The 6,705-nt window shown below is 43.8% G+C and overlaps 1 protein-coding gene across 1 annotated transcript in view; it reads right to left on the bottom strand.

Annotated features, from left to right (window-relative positions):
* LOC146442951 (acrosin-like) overlaps positions 1–6,705 on the bottom strand; it is a 73,634-nt gene that overhangs the window by 9,999 nt on the left and 56,930 nt on the right. The gene's annotated exons all lie outside the window — the stretch shown is intronic.

Raw genomic sequence — 6,705 nt, 5'->3', positions numbered from 1 at the left:
GATGCCTGTGAATTGAGCAGACTTGGTTAAAAATAGTTGCAATTGTGGCTTTCAACCTTTTTCGGCTTGCAATCCTTCAGGAGGCAGGACCCACAGACAGGAAACAAAATCCTCTATGAGAAAGCTCTTCTGAGCTTCAGTTCAAAGCTTTTACAAGCAATCCATGCAGCCCCACGACCCTGTGAGCCACAGGCTGGGAACTTCTGCTAAAAAGACACTACAAAAATCCCACAGGACTTACTGTGGAACAATGGACTGTCATTTTTCAGTGGGAATAGATGTTAGTGCTTCAAAACACTCAACACTGTGTTCTTTCCTACCATTGCAAATATTTAAATACTCTTTTATAATCTGACAAATGGTGTGTTTAGATTGGATATCGGGAAGAAATTCTTCCCCATGAGGGTGGCTCTGGCACAGATTGCCCAGAGAAGCTGTGGCTGCCCCATCTCTGGAAGTGTCCAGGGCCAGGTTGGATGAGGCTAGGAGCAACCTGGGATAGGGGAAGGTGTCCCTGGGGGACAGGCAGGGTGGCACTCAATGGGCTTTAAGGTCCCTTCCCACCCAAACCATTCTATGTCAGTCCTAGTGATCTAAACTAAGCAACACTTCTGTTGGTGTATCCATGAAAATCACAGAATTGTTGAGGTTGGAAAATCCCTCTAAGGTCACCAAGCCCAACTGTTAACCCAGCACTGCCAAGGCCACCAGTAATTCATGTACCCAAGTGCCATATCCAAACACTTTCTGAACATTTACAGGGATGGTGACTCCACCATTGGCCTGGGTAGCTGTGTCAGAGCTTGATAACTCTTTTGATGAAGATATTTTCCTTAATATCCAACTGTGACGTAGCCTAAGCCAAATTTTCCAAAGAAAACAAGCATTGGCTGCATGAAAGCTCAGGAAAAAAAGCCCCATCTTACTTAGGCAGAGAGAACATGGCTAAACAATATTTAATTAAAGAAGCAATGCTCTAAATAAGGGAAAATGATGAAACAAACTTACCATCATGCAATCCAGGTCCTTGCAGTGCACCACAACCAGGCTCCTGAACTGGGAAATAGTACTGGATGTAGCAGTCAGCCTCTCCCCACACCGTGGACTGTAAGGGTGTGAGTCCCTTCACACTCTCCACATGGATCTCAAACACATGCTCCATCAGCTCTCCCCCTTTTGGGCCTACCTGCTAACAAAAAAAGGGAAGCCACACGAAAAGGATGACTTTAGGAGACTGGGAACATTTCAACAAGCTGCCCAGGGAAGTGGAGGTTTTTAAAAGCCATGTGGGTGTAACATTTGGTGACATGGTTTAATGGTGGCCTTGGCAGAGCTGGGTTAGTGGCTGGACTCGATGAGCATAGAGGTCTTTTCCAACCTAAACAATGACATGTGATCAGGAGCTAAGAAGCATGAGATGGGGGGCAGAACAATTACCTGCCATTTTCCTCCTAAAAGTTTACAGAAACATAGAAAGCCTGAAAGAAATTTTTTTTTGTTGCAAAGCATATAAAAAGCATAAAAGTTCCCACCTATCCAACTTAAAGGTAGTGGCAAAACCTCTCCAATAAGACTGTGAGAATTGAGATTTTCTGTATTTTTCCTGGGTTTTTTTTTTTTTTACTGGACTTGTGAAGATAGAAGCAGTGGATATGCAAGGCAATTGAAAGGGCAATAATGTCAGGACTGGTGAGAAAAAGCTGGTAAAAAAAGAGTATAAACAATATAACTCTGTGCAGAATATGTAGAATATGACAAAATTTGCTACAGCATCAAGAGATTGAGGATCACTCGCCTGTTAATGAACCCACTGGTAAAACCCTTTCCACATGTCCTTAACAGCGAGACTCAAGATTTACCGAACAATAAATACCACTGCGGGTTTTGTAGGAGGATGGTCCAGAGAGTGGGGAGGACGTTGTGTGACAGGAGGTACCATTCCTTCTTCAGTTTTCAGCCTTTGCAGTGCCACTATTTGAGCAGCTGATCCCATTGCCAGGATGACCCTCAGGCTCCCGTTTGTGCTGCCGGTGGAAACATCAACCACAGGCATGTGGCCATCCACAGACACCACGGGGTACTGAGCCTGCAGGAGCAGCTGGGAAACCCTGGGATCTCTGCAAAACAAAAACAAAACAAACAAAAAAGCCTCAGCATCAGAATGAGCATCTGAGTAGGAACACGAGCACACAGAACTCATTTTAGACAGGGTTTTCAATGCTGATAAAAAACAATCTATCTCCATTCCTCTGAAATTTGTCTCAATTACATCCAGTCTTCACAGAGCAGAGATCCATGAGCTGCTGAGTACAAGAGGCCATTTTCAGCAATGACAAAGGACACCCTCCCAAAACCTAACAGGGCCTCAGCTGTGAGCCACCCTAGAGATCTGTGAGTGAGGGGAAGAATGGGAACAAGACTCCCATTAACACCCTGTAGCCACGCTATACTTTTAGGAGGCAGTTATGTGCCTTTGGGGATGGAAGAAAAGAAGGAACAGTGACAACCTCCCAGAAAGATCGAAAAATCTCCAATAATACACTGGAGTTATTCAAGGCCAGGTTGGATGGAGCTTGGAGCAATCTGGTTTAGTGGAAGGTGTCCCTGCCCAGTGCAGGGAGTGGGACTGGAAGGGCTTTAAGGTTCCTCCCAAGCCAAACCGTTCGGTGATTCTAAGACATACACAAGTAAATTACAGTGGATTACTAAAAAAATATACAAATGACACAGTAATAACTAACAAAGCAGTGGCCATTCAGCTCCAGCACTGTCTGATTTCCACTTGTCATTAGGTCTGACCAAAATAAAAGGAATTAATCCTTTGCATTAGGAAGAATCTCCTCTGTCCAGTATTTCCACTAATTTAAACTGTTTTAAGCAGGTATATTACTTAACTGAACAAGAAGCCAATAGATTAAAACCAAAAAGAACAAAGAACTCCAGAGAATCCCAATAGATAAGAACACAAAATATGAAGGTTTTGGAGGTTATTTGACATCTGGGCTGTGCAAACTGACAGCATCCCTATGGGATCTCTGCAGAACTTAATTAGGAGCAAACCCAATCAGTCACAGTCTTGGAAAATCACCGACGGAAAGCCACACTTCATTTTCCTGTGTAGTCACTTTGATTTCTTCTGGTTTTAGTCTGTCACAGGACCACAAGTTAAGCAGCCACCAACCCTGATGCAGCACAGTGACTTCATTTCTCACACTCCATCTGTACTTCTGGACAAGGACAGTGTAACTCACACGCTGCTCACTGCGGGAAAGAGCTATAGGAAGCTTGGCAGGGCAAAAATGCCTTTTGCTATAAAGTGTAACTAAGAACCCTCCCACACAACCCCACACGCCATCCCTGACTTCTTTCTCTGAGTTAGGATATTGCCCAACCCAAAATATGTGGGGAAAAGAAAAAGTTTACTTGAACGAGATGTAAAACTGATGCAGAGGGAGTTTCACTAATCCCAGCAATTTGTCACAGCCAGGGCTTCCCAGCTTGTTCCACGCTTCAATAATCATCACATTGTTCTTCAGCCGCTCCAAGTGTCTGGAAGTCAATGCAACAGGCATCACCTGAAAGTGTTAAAGCAGAATTAGTACACAGAATACACTGGAAAATATTGGCTAAGTACAGAGCATTCTGGTAAGTCTACTTTATTCCAGTCTACAGAATTGTGCTTTTTAGAGACAGAAGTTCAAAAGTCAATGTGCATTGGACAGAGGCAAGCAGAAATGTTTCTCCACGTATACAAGTAACTTGACTATGCAATGTGTTTGTCAGTGAGGAATACCATGCTTCAATCAGTGTGAAATGGAGAATGGGAGACTTGCCTGAGAAAAATTAAAGGCAGGCTGCGTTGTGCCCCAGACGACAGTGGATCTCGTTGCCTCCTCAATGCTGAGCAGTTTGCAGTTTAAATACACATTACAAGAAGTGGGGAGCCCAGAGCCTTCAGCAATGAAATCCTTTCCATCAGGCACCATCAACAGCACATGCAGCAACAACCCATCCTCCTCGGCTGGGGCTCTGTGTGCCACCCCATCCCGGGCTGTGGGGGCTGGCACGGTGTGTGGCGGCTGTGCTGTGTCCCTGCTGCCTGCTCCTGGCTCCTGGCAGTCCTCAGGGCTTCTTGTGGTGCACGCAGTGCTTTCTGCATTCCCACTTGTCCTGCTGGGCTCCTGCGGTTTCAGCTGGGGATGTCTCTTGGCATGACCTGGGGCCGTGGCTGACCTGGCAGCGGTGCAGGCAGAGTCTTTGCTCTTGGCCACAAGCTCCAGGGACACCTGCAGGACAAGGCAGAACAGGCTGGTCAGATGTGCCTCATCCAAAACCAAGGGCTGCAACAGAAACTCAGGGAAAACAGCACACCTTTGGCTCGAGAACTCACCCTAAGGCATACGCCGGTTACCAGCCACAGCTTTTGCTGTAAAATAAACTACATGTGACTCGATGAAATAAAGTCCAGAACGGAGTGCAAAACCACACAATTACAGATGAATCATTGAATGGTCTGGGTTGGAAGGGACCTCAAAGCTCACCCCATTCTTAACCCTTCACCTGCTCAGAACTGTCAAATCTCTCAAACTGTTAATGCTTCTCAATCAGAAGCTGCAAACCGGTAAAAACTTTGGCTGGAGAAAGTAATTCCTGAAGTGACAAGGACAAGGAACACAAGGCCTCCTTGGCAGGAGAGACCTCAGCTCATGTCACATGTGAAGCAGAAGCCAAAGCTCCAAGCCCTGAATACGTGCCACTCAAATTTGCCTGTGGAGTGGTTTCTGTATTCAAGTCATAGCTTATTGACAACATCCCTAGACATGCAGGAGTTTCAAAATATTTCTCCAAACCCCTAAGGAATAAAAAAGATTCATGTTATTTTATACTAGTCTTGCAAAGCTTTGTATCTGAGAAATGGCAAATTAAACAAAGAGAGAAAAGAGGAGTTAAAAATAAGAGTGTGCAGCCAAAGTGTGTAACAACTCAAGTTTGAGCTGGTAAAACACATACCTGTAACGGTCCAACTTGTGTGTGATCTCCTTCTTTACCCACAGGTATTTCCCAGCTAACACTGAGCAGCTCAGCCTCAATCACCCTGCGGAGCTGAAGCACTGCTGAGCCAATGGCCACGGGCTGAAGGCAGGCAAAGAATTCATTTTTGCAAGATTTCTATCAGGTTTAAAGAACTTTTGTGAAATAAAAGCTTTCTGGGAAGCCATGAGCAGCCACACACCCTCCCCACTCCTACATTGGTTGTACCAACAGGGATTTGGGAAATCTCCTTTACTTCCAATTTCAAGTCTCACTAGAACATCAGTAAGACAAATTTTCCCAGAACACACTGTAAACAATTCCAGATTAATGCAAAATTTGAATAGCCTAGTAAAATCCTAAATCCTAATAAAACTTCCATACTGAAAGATGCTATTTATTCCCCCATTAACAGAAAGGCAGACAACCTTGGTGTTGATTAAAATAACCTAAACTGAGTTAATCCCTCTCACCATCTTCATCACAGGCAGATGGTTATGCAAATAACCTTACCGGATAGAAATGTACTTTTTTTCCCCCAGAATGCACAAGTTACACCAGTTTTTCACAGCTCACATGACTCCCCTTACACAGGGCAGGGTAAGGATATAAACTGCATCCACATGAACTCATTCCACACTACTAAAGGAGCCGTGTTCTCATTGAAGGATAATGTTTATAATTGATCCAATATGCTCAAATAGCAAGAGATCACTCTCAAGGATGCGGGAAGGACAAGGGGTTTTTTTTTGCCAGCCAGTCTCAAACTCAGAAAATCCTTTATGCAGCCACAGGAGTGATCCTGTGGGTCCCTCAGAATATTCTGTGATTCTGTGAAGACTGAACTGCGATCAGTTCAACTATCTACATGTAACATCATTTCCCTTGCCAATATCTGGTTGTCTGCGCTTCCGTAGGAAATGGAAATGCAAACAATTTCTTTGCTTTTCAATACACAAAGTAGGAACATCTTCTAGTAAGTACCTTTTTCTGTGTGCTTTTCCTCACGTAGATTTTAAAAGCCAGGTCAGAGCCCCACCAGTGCTCTATCATTGTTCCTCCGAACCGCACCTGGAACACAGAGTGCTGTTGGAATTTCACCACTGGAAGGAAGAGTGCAGCAACAAATATCCAAAATTACCTGATAGAAGTAAATGTTCTCCTGGAGAATGCTCTGTTACACACACACAATCATTTAATTCTGCATTATGTATTAACATCAAGGCCCAAGTACACTGGTTTTCATTTTCCAAGGCCAGGAAATAGCAGGAGGCCAGCAGGACAAAATTGAGATTATAAATTAATTAAAAAATAGCTAATAAAAAGAATTTAAAAATCAATACATTATTAGATAAATTAATATAATTTTAAATTGTAACAGCATTTAAAGACTTCGGGTGACACCAAGTCTCTACCATTCTAGCATGCAGTAAGACCTGCCCTTCTTCAGTGAGAGAACTCTGTCTCATATTAAATAACATAGTTCAAGACAGTTCTTGAGAGAGTCAAAGCTGAGCTGCAAGAAAGATCACAGCTTTAGGAGAGAAGGAATAGCTGCAAGAAGAGATGGACTGAATTGGCATTCAGTCTGGGACAGAGTACAAGTCCAGTAAGAGCATTCACAGTGGACAAGGAAGTAGTCTTGTGATGACAAAAATGCAGGTTACACAAAGA

Source organism: Lichenostomus cassidix, chromosome 1Aa (assembly GCF_008360975.1).
Source record: "Lichenostomus cassidix isolate B80296 chromosome 1Aa, HeHo_3.0, whole genome shotgun sequence".
Taxonomy (NCBI): Eukaryota; Metazoa; Chordata; class Aves; order Passeriformes; family Meliphagidae; genus Lichenostomus; species Lichenostomus cassidix.
Note: the sequence above shows the minus strand (reverse complement) of the source record. Positions and strands in the feature narration are given on the sequence as shown.